Genomic DNA, 12,147 nt, shown 5'->3' on the forward strand with positions numbered 1-12,147 from the left:
AAATCAATATGATAATCTGAGATTAGATTGTTTATTAATACAGCTTTAGATGACAGAGATTTAATTTAAAGAGTCCACATTTAATTCTCCTATTCTGTTGTACTATTGCAGTGTTGGTGTTAACTTTCATTAGATTTTTAAGAATGAATCCTCTTCTGTTTACTTTAGATTTAATTAATTTAAGTGGTCGGAGGACAGACACAGTTTTTATGTGGTTTTGGGTGGGTAACTGCTCTAATGGAAGCACAGAGAAGCGTGTAGGACTGCAGCTCTGCCTCCTGGTCTCAACTCTGGGCTGTCATGGTTTTGGTCTACTAATAAACTCAGTTATATTTCTAGATATGAGAGCAGCTCCACCCAAAGTGGGATGTACGCCATCTTGCCTATTGTCTATGAAGCCCACATCGTTTGCTGGACACCACCTCGACAGCCAGTGGTTGAATGATGACATGCGGCTATACATGTCATCACTGGTCAGATTAGGCAGAGGCTAACTGTCACAGTACAGAAGTACCTGTTAAGACCACAAGAGTGTGGAGGTTTATCAGAGCTCACTGGGACACTCTTGATCAATAGGACCTCCCATCATTGACGTACATACAAATAGCCTACTGTACATGGCCCAATCAAGCTCCTATAACTTGTTGAAGTAAGATTTGGACCAACCAAACATTGTTACAGTCACGGTCAAATGACTCATATTCAGGAGCTGACAGGAGAAATACAAAGCAATTAAATCAAGTTACTAGAAACAGGTATGTTTAATTTAGGCTACATAAAAGAGACGTACTACAATATAATTTTGACTGGGACACGCTTGCCTACTACGTGGTGGTGCGTGAACATGCACTCAAGTGTTCAAGACTATTAGTGTGGGTACAGGGACGCACCCTGGATTAACTTGTTTCTTGGTGCATTACCATAATAAATGGTTGATCAGCTGAATAGCATGAATGTTGTGTTGGCAAGCCGCCCACACAACAGGGACCTACTTGTAAAAAGAAGTCCTCACAGTAATTGAGTTCAAAATCTGCTTTTAACCTTTAAGGGGAAGGCTATAAATAAACAGGTAGACTGTTGGGCACACTCATACTGATAGACTTAATGCTCACAGCTGCTTTTAGTGTTTGTCATTTCCCCTTATATATGACTCTAGTCCCTAGCTTGAACCTTCCAGAGAGTATATGTATGGGTTGTGTCTTTTCACTCTCAGTGTCTGGTCTCACTTCCTAAACTGAAGTCTAGGTTAGCAGGAGCAAGATGAGGAGTGTGGATTATATAGTTCAGGGCCTCCTGTGCGGCTTCTCGAATGTCTGCTCTGTGCACACAGGATCTGAGTGTCTGGGCTACAGGGTGAGAGACAGACAGAGAAAGGGAGTGTGTGTGTGTGTGTGTGTGTGTGTGTGTGATGGTTGTGATGGAAACCTTTATCCTGAGAAATTAAACTATAAGTGATGATTCTCAGGTTAAAAATATTTTGATTATATTAGAGTCAGTGATGAGAAAGAACAACATATTTGTATCCAAATTATAAAAGGTAAAACTCTAAAATACTGCCTGTGGCCTTTGTTTACTTCAACTGCTGAGAATTGTGCCTTCATCTGAAACAGGCGTGTATTAGAGATAGGCATTTCTTACAAATATTTATTTATAATGAATATTTCATCACATTTTAGTATGACGTCTCCCTGTTTCTGATCTGCTCCTGTTTTTATTTCATAGATAATTTCAAGTTCTAAGACCTTTCTTCCCTCGCCTTTGACATGCAAGATGAGAGCCTTTGGGACCTGATGAAGGAGAGAGAGTGGATTCCATTGACTTTCAATGAAATTCGCCTTGTCACGCATCAATTACTTGTGGCATACAAATCCCTGAAGGGTATTGGCATCCTTCGTACAGACCTAAAACCTGACAACATCATGCTTGTCAACCACAAAGACTAGCCCTTGAGGATGAAACTAGTTGAGTTGTAGTAGTGGTCAGAATGACCATGCAAGCTTATGGATACAGGGCTCGGGGGTGACTTTGGGCCTCCCCATATCTGAAGCTATCACTATGTGGGGACTGGAATGTGTCATGGCATTCCAGTACTTCAGAACCAACCTCTTCCCTGGAAAGTGTGAATACCACAAAATGGAAGTTATCTCCAGGTACTCAGTCAACCTGGAGACCACCTCCTAAGTGCTGGAAAGCACACCTGGCAGTATTTCAGCACGGAGCCCATCAATTCAGGATGGAGACTAAAATCACCTATGGAATATGTGGAGGCAACAGGTGTTGTGGTGGCACTTTTGTAATAAAGACTCACAAGAGAGAAGACGTCTTTGAGTTTTATTCTCACACTTGAAAGCGGACACAAAAACCTTTAACAGTTACAGGAGTTGTCTTAGGCAATGAGTAAGATTTTACTCAATCAAATTTTATGCACTCAGCAGGCAAATCTACCCATTTATTGGAACATTCTGATTGGTTATAACAAGTCGTACTACTCAACAGATAGACATGTTGCATAGCTCTTCATCCGAAAACACCTAACATGTGCCTGTCGGAGCACTTGCATTAGCATACCCTTAAGTGTTTGTACAACCCAATGTTCAATTCAATTCAGGTTACACAACCTTGACCAAATGTCAGCATGTCAGTGTGTTCTGTACTTTTTCCATAGGTGTTTGGATATAGCTATAGATTTAGTCAATGCGGTCAAGAGATTCAGAGAAAATGGTGATGATCATCAGTATGAAGACAGGATGACATTTTTAAGCCTCTTTAACTGGTTGTGGCATCTGGATGCTGGAAGTAGAGTCACCCCCCCAAGGCAAGCCCTAAAACATTGTTTCATTACAATAGCTCACCTGGGAGACTCCATGGATAACAGCTCCTATGCAGATGCTGCCCTTGATTGTATGACCATGTCCCCATTTGATTCTGATGATTCCAGTGACCCATCACTAACTCAAGTGGTGTGTGACTGACTGACAGAAAGTCCCCCAAAAAGTCCAACTCAAAACAGAAAAAATCTGAGGGCATCTGATGGATAATGACAACCAAGGAATTCAAGAGAACAAGAACACAAAGAGTCCAAACATAACAGAATGTCCTGGCAGGATGTGACAAAGCCCCCCCCCCCCCCCCCCCCTCAAGGGACGGATTCCAGACATCCCACAACATTGCCAAGGGACACAGGACAGATGGCCATAAGACGGCCAAAACTGACAGTACAATGGCCAGGACAAAACACAGGTAGCGCTCAGATGGGTGACTAGAGCGCAGGAATCCAAAGAAGCAGTGCTTGGGCAGGGGGCCAGAGAGCATGGGGGAACCAGGGGACTGGCACTCAGGCAGCTGACCAGGACACTGGGAACTAGGGAGGTGGCGCTCAGATGGATGGCTCGGGGGAACAGGAGCACAGCAAAAAGTCTTAGCCAAGAAGCTTGGGGTCAGGACCAAGGGAAAGCTGAGGACCTCTGGTAGGCAACCAGAGGGCAGGGGCAACGGTTGACACCACTCTGAAGGATGACCAGGAGGCAGGACAGACGGCAGAAGTCACTCGGGAGGGTGACCAGGGCACAGGACAGATGGCAGAAGCCCCTTTGGACATTTGCAGCGAAGGCAGAACTCCTCTGGAAGTCGGGCTGCAGGCCAGTGGTGAAGGAAGAACCCCTCTGGAGGCCAGGCAGGAGGCGAGCGGTGAAGGCAGAACCCCTCTGGAGGCTGGGCAGGGGGCTAGTGGCAAAGGCGGAACCCCTCTTGAGGCCGGGCTGCAGGCCGGTCGCGAAGGCAGAACCCCTCTGGAGGCCAATCTGGAGGTCGGGCTGCAGGCCGGCGACAAAGGCTGGGCTGCTCTGGAGGTTGGGCTGCTCTTCATCTTACCTGGTGCGAGAGGAAATTGGAATATAATGGTACAGCCAAAAGACGCAGCGTGACACTGAATATGGAAGCCGCGCACACTGTGCAGCTCATCTCTTTTTTTTGCGCAGCTGGTCTATTTTTTTCTTTACACACAGCTATGTGGCCCTCTAACAGGTACAAACTATAAAGAACTGTGTAAAAACACGAGAACAAACTGTTGAAAAAAATGATTAAGATCAATAACTTTTTGTACCAGAGGCAATGCAACGCAGCAGTGCAATCTTGTGGGTTTTTTACATTGCATATTAAAATGAATCAATCAAATCAATGTGTATCCCTGATACTGTAGTTAAAATCATCTAGTTAATTAATTCAGTACCATTTAATAAAGCCTATGCTTCCAAACCCCATATAACTAACTGCATTATCACTTGGAAAAACTCAATATGCATGCAGTAATGGAGATGGAGTCTGTGTAGCAGGTAGAAAGCCCCGCTCCGCCTCACCCATGTGACGTATTGTGTCCATGCCCAGTGTATTTCAGCTGTTACTGTATGCTTCTTTTTGTCTGTGGGAAGTTGTTGTCACTGAGTAAATTATTGCCCCCTGCTGGTACTTTAGTGTGATACTTTTAAAGCCCCAGTGAGTGTGTAGGCTCTTTGAAATGTGATTACTATGGCAATCCCTAAATCAGTTCATGGTATTTATGGCTGCTGGCACAAAAGATTTGCAAGAGGACTTTTAGTTTTTAAATTGGTATTGAATTCCAAGCAGCATTTAAAATGTTATAAAAGTGTGGTCCTTAAAAGCTGCAGATAGATCCCCTGTTATAAGGACATGACAGTGCTGACTGGGAGGCTGACACAAGCTGACCTGACGGTCTTTATTGCTCTGCTCCAAACTGCCGCTGCTCAGTCAGAGGAACAGCTACAGATGAGAGCTGCTAGCAGAGGAAGCTGTGGATGAGAGTTTAACGGCACAGCAATACCCCAGACCCCATTAGAAGCTATTCAGTGTCAGATCAAGTTTATGTGCTCTGGCCACTTACAGAGAAGGCAGACCATACAGTAAATTAAGTGAAGCTCTCTATAGCTGGGCTCCTAGCTGGGCTGGCAGTGAAGCTAACTGCCATGAATCCAAAGTATTATACCTTCAATCAAAGCACAGTGAAGGATAATAAAAGGTAACTATCTATGCATTGGTTTAGACTGAGCTCAGACTCTTTGTCCAACATGTAATGCTCAGCTGCTTGGCGAGCACACACACAGAGACTAGAACCCCCGCCCCCCCCAAGGTGCAGATGAATGCACCATGCCTGGAGGCAAGATTAGTCATGGCCTTCTCATCTCTTAAGGCTGGTTAACCATTTAGCGCTGCAGCCCCGCAAGGCTCTCTGATAAAGTAGGCCAACTTGTATAGACATTTCAGTGCCATCACAAATCTCCCAGTTGTTGTGTGTGGTGCAGAAAACTGTGTAACAACCATTAGAAAGAAAGAGACAGCTGAGAAAGATGTTGTGATGGTCATAGGTCAATCTATGAAAGACCATTTCTGCCAGAAAAAGAAATGACCATGAAATATGACAAATGACAAAATAACAAAGCTCTTATGTGAGTCAAAATTATGGTATATTAAAAGAGTACTCCACTAATTCAGCGTTGCCCTGCTATAACACTTTTAGGCTCACAATGGACAGTTTTTTAAAAAAAGGATCCAAATTGATGCGGCAGAACCAGATATATCATCTTTTTATTTCTTGTCAAAACCAAAGCCTGCTTTACCCACAATGCAAGGCTTCAGAGGTCCCACACCAACAGATTTTCTTCATTTTCAAACTTGTAGTCTTCAGACCCTGATGCTGACTCAAGTGACATCACTTGAGGCAATTTATCAGTTGCCTCTTGAGGCACAAAAGGCTTTATACTACTTTTTATATATATGCAGTACTCCCCAACAACTGGAAACACATGCTAATGTGTAAAATCAGTGGTGTTCACTTATACTAAGTCCCAATTATAAGATAGTTAGTCAAAAACATGAGTAAGTCAAAAACAAAATGATGATATCATCATTTTGACTAACAGTGACTCATGTATTTTGTATAATGTTACCAGATGCTCTTATTAATATTGCAGCTTTGGTTTCCGCCACACTGCTCAGGTATGTGCAGATAAATACAGAAGTACTAACAATGCATCAGTGTTTGTGTGTGTGTGTTGTTGAGGTAAGCATGCCTTAGAACAACATAGAAAACATACGACAACATAAATAATAGAAACAGAAGAATATGGAGGTGACCACATTTGAATTAAGTCAATAATATATTGAATATATTTTTTGTTTGTTTTTTTTTATCCCAGAGGACATTAAGATGTAATCATGTATGAAAATATTAATGTGTGTGTGTGTGTGTGTGTGTGTGTGTGTGTGTGTGTGTGTGTATTTATGTATGTTTTTATTCATTTAGCATTCACGTCAGCAGCAGCAGTAGCACACAAATAACAATAAAATTAATCCAATTTGCTTTGCCAGTTCCGTGGTCCTGGTACTTTGCATGATGCCTCACTGCTATGGCTTCCTGCTACACTGGAACTGAACCATCTGTAATGGTATTTTGAATGGTATTTTTTCTTTTTTTCTTGTATGTATTTATATTTCTCTTATACTTTTTCTGTATCCACTTTGAACAGATTGTATTTATTTTTTAAAAGCTGATGGTAATGTTGTTTTGTATATTATTTATGAGATGTGATTAATGTGATCTGTAATTCACATGATTCATCAATGGAAAGTTTATAATAAACTGGAAAGAAATTCAGACACCAGCCTAAAACATTTGGTAAGTTTGGGGAATGTGGCATATTTTCATTTTGATGGACCTGCACCAAAGCTCACCATGGTAACTGTGTGTTAGAGGTCTGCATGGTTCCAAAGTTCCAATCCAAAAACCGATCGATGGAAAATCTAACCGAACCTCACATGCATTAATACGTTTTCAAAAAAGAGAGACTTGATCCCCAGAGGACTGGGACACAGTCAGGATAGTTAGACCTGATCAGAAAGAAGGACAGAGAGAGAACAACAGCAGCAGCATGATGCTGTATCAGTTAACAAGCAGCCATGGTGGAAAAGAGCAGTAGTTGCTAGTAAGACTAGTTTATGGAAATAATAGAAAATCCTGTTTTCACCTCCTGCACCAACAATAAAACACTGTTGGTCCACTCTGTGTGTGTTCCATGCTTAGTGTTATAAAAGTTATGTAACCCACAGTAAAATTACCAGAAGTTATCTCTGGCGATGCCACAAGTGGTTGCTAGAGGGAGCTATAGTGCGTAGTAGTGCTATCGATTCAGACTCAGATCGTAGAGAGCAAGAAGCAAAACAACGGAGAAAGAAACAACACACAGCTGCTGCTGAGATAAACGAGTAGAGAGAAATCTTAAGAGTTACACAAGCATCTTTCTCAAGACATTTCGGATTTCATTTCTCGTTTTTTGTCATTTTGTTGATTGTGAGGCCGAAGGATTATTTTGATGTTGGTGTACCTGCTTTTGGATTTAATCCATGAATCTCCGGTGAGTTGACATGCTAAATCAGCATATTAAGCTAGCAGTTAGCCCAGTGTAAACATCCGTTTTGCGTTGTTGTTTTAGATCACTGCGTTTATTTTTTATGTTCTTTACCTTATGAGTACCTTAAACCAATCGGAGATGTTTATATAAGAGTGAAGAAATGTTTTTTTGAGTGTTTTTTTTCTGTTGTGCTACAAAGGAGGATGTAAACATGAGCGGTATTTGACTAGTGACACCGCAAACGCCATTTTGTTTTCCTTCGTATGGTAACGCGGCAGGTTATGACATTAAGAGAGCAGCTGGTTTTACTGTGGCTAGTTTTCACGGAGGATACACAGTTTAATGTGAGATGTTGCATTTAAGTTCAAACAGGGCTGTAAGATTTGTTGTTTTTTTTCTGTGTGCTGTTTAAATATTGTTGATTCACTAATTAATTGAGTTAAGCCATTCATACAGATAAAGTGTAAGAGAAATATGGTTACTGAAATGAACACAATTATTGAACAATAGTGATGAGAGATATTTTCCCCACTGTGTGCAGGTTGTTTTTGAGTCTGAGGTTATTTCCGAGGAGGAGGTCTGGTTTTGCGAGTCAGGATCCATACCAGGGGCAGAGAGTATCTGGCCTGCTTTCTCAACTTACCTGGAATGACAATAACCTTCCTCCTGGACAGATAAGCATATGAGATCTCAACATACACACTACCCAGGTAGCAACAACAACACACACATACACACACCTGAACTGAGGAGAACTGAAAAGAACTTTGAACTGTGGATTCTTTCTACAGACTGATAAACAAAAAGACTAAAACAACAGCAATTCGCTATAAGAGACAATTTGAGTTGAAAGTTTATTTTCTTGTTTTTTGTTGTGTTGTAATAAATTGAGTTGTTTTCTTTAATCCCTAATTAGTTGTGTCCCTCGTTCCTGAGTCGAAACCTAGATGCCTAAGTGTCATAAAAGATCATAGTTGACTATGCATACATGAGCAGTTGAGTATACAGTGTTACAATTACATATGATATTACATAACTAGCCCACCGCATTTGAATTGTAAAAAAGACAATAAACAAACATTAACACTGAAAATACAGTTTTTCTCAATTGTTTGGCATATTTCTCAGAACATTTTTTGAAGTTGCATTTCCCAAAACAGCTCCTACATGCTGCAAAACACTATAGTTAACCTGCAAAAGGCTGTAACTCACCCAAAAGCTTTCATTTATGTTTCATAATGAAGCCACCAAAATGACACAATCCTTTGACACTGTGTCAAACCAAGATGGTCAAAATGTTGAGATGTTTTGTCAGAATGACAGTGGACTCTGTGTTCCTCATCTCTTAAGTTCCAGTCTTGTGTGTCATGTTTTCACTGACACTGAATGCCTGCTGTACCAGACTGTTATTTTTCTGAAGCTAACCGACTGCTATTGTGTATTAAAGTGAATACTCTTCAGACACTGATTTCAACAGTGCAAGGTTTCACATTCCTCTTTGTAAAGTAAAAGAGTTCCTGCAATGGTCACACAACCCACAGTATAACACAGAGCCTACTACATAGTAACAAAATACAGTTACAGTACTGGGAATCAGGAGACATCCTGTCACTCCTGTCTGTTTGGTTGATTCTCATCCACCTCACGCCTAATGCTCTCCCTTCAATGCAACAGGGGAAGAATCGTCTTATATGCCGCAACCATCCTCTGCACACTTCCACTGTTATGTCATCACAAGCAGCATCCACTGCAGCGAGCGAAGACATTTGATTTTGTGGTCGATGATCGTACGCTTTATACCTCCACTTTATACACCTCTGGTGCCCCCGTCCAATGAGCAGCCTCCTCCATGTTCACAAATTAGTAACTCTGTCACCCTCAAGCTTTATAAATGTGTTTTACTATACCCATACTCATGACTTACACCGGTAAGCTAACTGGACAGCATGTGCCATTGGCTGATATAAGATGAACCAAAGTCCTCAGTTTCACCTGACAACAAATCCATCAGTTTAGCAGACTTTACAACCACTCCATATCAATACCATTTATGAAACATGGGCTCAGCAGATTTTTTGCAATTAGTTGGACTATTCTGCATGTGATGACTTACACAATGAAAGAATTCTAACATATTTCAGAGGGTAAAACTATTCAACTGAGAAGAATCATAATCTGTTTTGATCACAAAGACATATACAACCAATCATTGTTCAAATTGTAGACAACTGTACTAAATGTGCCAAAACATTTAGAAATGGTAAAAAGCATGAGAAATGCTCTTTCTGTTGTACACAATTAACAAAATCATAAAAATAAATCACAAGCTATAGTGGGTGTATATAGATTATGAAGAATATTGGGCTATTTCAGCTGTTACAGTAACATTTATAAAATAATTATGATGATAATAAAACAATTACAAAACTTGAACTTGACCTGCGTTTGCAGGAATATTTAAATCCATTTTTTAAAATTTAGTTCATCAAGTAGCGTGATATTTTCACTCTTAGCGATGTGATGTCAAGTTCATGGACACATAGGAGATGTGATCATATACAACAAAATAAAAGGTTAAATGCTAACTTAACATGCCAGAATTAAATCCCCCACCAACGCTCCCTTCACTACTGCAGACTGCACCCCTCAGCCAGACGTCAATACACATAATGTCATTCTAGCAAGTCACTGTTTAATTCAGCCCTAAGGGCAGCACGCAGTAAACTTCAATATGGAACAGAACATAATCACAACATGCTACAGTATAAGCCTATCTGTCAGACTTAGAAAGTCTGCTTTGATGACTGACCTCTGTCTTTATTTTATGTTTTCCTGTGGAGAAGTTATCTGCAGTGTGTTGCCCCTCTTTTACCCACATCTCTGCAAATCTCAGAGCAGGGAAGAAGGCGACCCCCTGGTCTATTTACTGCATCATCACGTAGCCTAGACACCATGTCATCTCTACTGTCACACTTCTGAGAGTGAAAGTCCATTTCTGATTTGATTGTTGTTTGCACTATAGACTGTTCTCACATTGCAGCAGATGTTTTAAGATGTTTTTAAATAGCCTATTTTTATTTGAGATATTTTATTTGGTCTATGAGTGAAGCAGCATCGGTGTCATCAACATCAGGCCTCTGGGGCTTAAGCTGGGAATGTTTTTTGACTAGCCCCAAATCTTTCTGACAGAGGAAAATAATCTATAATCATCAGGATGTGTAATTAATCTAATTCCCGACCACTACCGACGCTTGCTGCTGCCTGTGTGTAGATGTAGTAGAGACTGAGGGAGTGGGTGGTGCTGGGTAACGTCCTCTTGTATACAAGCTCAGTCCATCTGCAGCCCTCTTTGTCTCGGGTGCTGTGTGTGTGCCCATGTCCTCACCTGCACCATGGTATGGACGCTTCATGCTGTCGGGCTCACACAGCAGTATCAAACACTACACCAAAAAGGTAAGGTACACACAAAGGTCCCACTACCAACAGTGCTGCCACCTAGATTTGACAACCACTGGTTTATTCACTATTGTAGCTAAGCTAACCCTAGCTACATATCATTTTTCCGGAGAACGTGGCTAAGCTAATGTTACTGGTACATGGCAACAGGCTAATTAGCATAGGGTAACGGCATTGCCTGGATATAGCTGATTATTAGCCAGCTAGCTAATACAAGCTGCTGAATCATTCAGCTCCTGCTATGTAAGAGTTTATAACATTATGCTACCTTTGTTTGATAGTTGGTCAATGGTCATCATGTGCAGGCCATTCAATTTCAATGTATTTTGTTTTATAGATGGATATACAGATTTTTTTTCTGTAAAGGGAGAGAGCAGACTAGCAAGAGGAAGAAAGAACACAGGTAAACTTTGACAGTAATAATAATACATTTGAAATAAAGTGCCTTTCACAAACTCAAGAACACTGTCAAGTGTAAAAGAAACATAGAATAAAAAGGGACTAGAAATAATACTGTCTGTCGCTGAGGTTCTAACCGGTTCAGTTTGTTGGAGGGAGGTTCGAGGCATCTCCTCAAACTAGAGATTCTGTGGATTCCATAGAAACCACTAACAGCTCCATGGTAAATACCAGTTTTGTGGTGTCCTGGGTGTGTGTCATCATTCGTGCATCTCCCTGTTTGTCAACAGATGAGCATAGACAGTTTTGATTGGTAACTAAGTCATCTTTGGTCTGCCTATACTGTAATTATCTTATCTGTAGTGTGTCGTTAGTTAATAGTTAGTTAGATTTCCATCTGAAGAAAGACTTTGTTTGGTTATTTTTCAAATTGCTGTTGCTGTTTCACTGCCTGTAGATCAGTTTTCACACTTTTTCCCCCTGGGCACACACATTTTCACAAATGTTTTTTTTGATCCCAAACTGATTTGGCAAATTATTGTGTAGGTTAATGAGACAACATTTATCCTGCTTTTAGACCGCTGAACCACCAGCTCACAGTGTTTTATTCAACATGTCTATATTTCAGTGGACTCGAAAGAGCTTTGGCTTCACATCATGCATCCAGATGATTTGGGGACCTATTTTAATCTTCCCAAGAACACACTACCATGTAAAACACTACTAGATTTTTGTTTTGCAGTGTACGCACCCATTGCATAAAGGCCACTACACTATATTTTTTTCTATGTATGTATAAGGATATAGGACACTTGGGGAGCTGGTAACACAATTTGGAGAAAAGCAAAATGGTCAAAACACCTGATATTTC

General features: G+C 40.9%; 1 long non-coding RNA gene across 1 annotated transcript; it reads left to right on the forward strand.

Moving 5' to 3' along the window:
• Nucleotides 1-6,702: 6,702 nt before the first annotated feature.
• LOC137188484 (uncharacterized) lies at nucleotides 6,703-8,238 on the forward strand. The gene is made up of 2 exons (XR_010929424.1): nucleotides 6,703-7,424; nucleotides 7,963-8,238. It is a non-coding gene; the product is annotated as an uncharacterized lncRNA (long non-coding RNA).
• Nucleotides 8,239-12,147: the final 3,909 nt, after the last annotated feature.

The sequence above is a fragment of the Thunnus thynnus genome, chromosome 8, assembly GCF_963924715.1.
Source record: "Thunnus thynnus chromosome 8, fThuThy2.1, whole genome shotgun sequence".
NCBI classification, from domain to species: domain Eukaryota; kingdom Metazoa; phylum Chordata; class Actinopteri; order Scombriformes; family Scombridae; genus Thunnus; species Thunnus thynnus.